The sequence below is a fragment of the Dipodomys ordii genome, unplaced genomic scaffold (assembly GCF_000151885.1).
Source record: "Dipodomys ordii isolate 6190 unplaced genomic scaffold, Dord_2.0 Scaffold103, whole genome shotgun sequence".
Classification (NCBI taxonomy): Eukaryota; Metazoa; Chordata; class Mammalia; order Rodentia; family Heteromyidae; genus Dipodomys; species Dipodomys ordii.
In genome coordinates, this window is record NW_012267319.1 from 2,054,144 (window position 1) to 2,054,460 (window position 317).

Here is a 317-nt window from a genome sequence, read left to right on the forward strand (position 1 = left end):
CCCACCGCACCGGCCGCCGCGCCCGGGGCCCCAGCACCCCACCGCCTGCAGACAGGGCTGGCACAGGCAAGGACCCCACGGCCCATTGCCCGTCCACGGGGAGGCCACGGCCTGGGAGCAGCGCAGGGGGCGGAAGCTGCGGGGCACCAGTGCAGGGGAACGGAGCCGGGGACCCCGTGCAGAGGCCTCCGGGAGGCCGGCAGGGTGGAGGCCCGGGACTCAGTGCAGAGCTCTCCTGGAGGCCCGGACCCCGTGCAGAGCTCTCGTGGAGGCCCGGACCCCGTGCAGAGCTCTCGTGGAGGCCCGGACCCCGTGCA

At 76.3% G+C, this 317-nt stretch overlaps 1 protein-coding gene across 1 annotated transcript in view; it reads right to left on the reverse strand.

Annotated features, from left to right (window-relative positions):
- The window catches only part of Tff1 (trefoil factor 1), a 5,845-nt gene that overhangs the window by 4,762 nt on the left and 766 nt on the right, over positions 1-317 (reverse strand). The window lies entirely within an intron of this gene.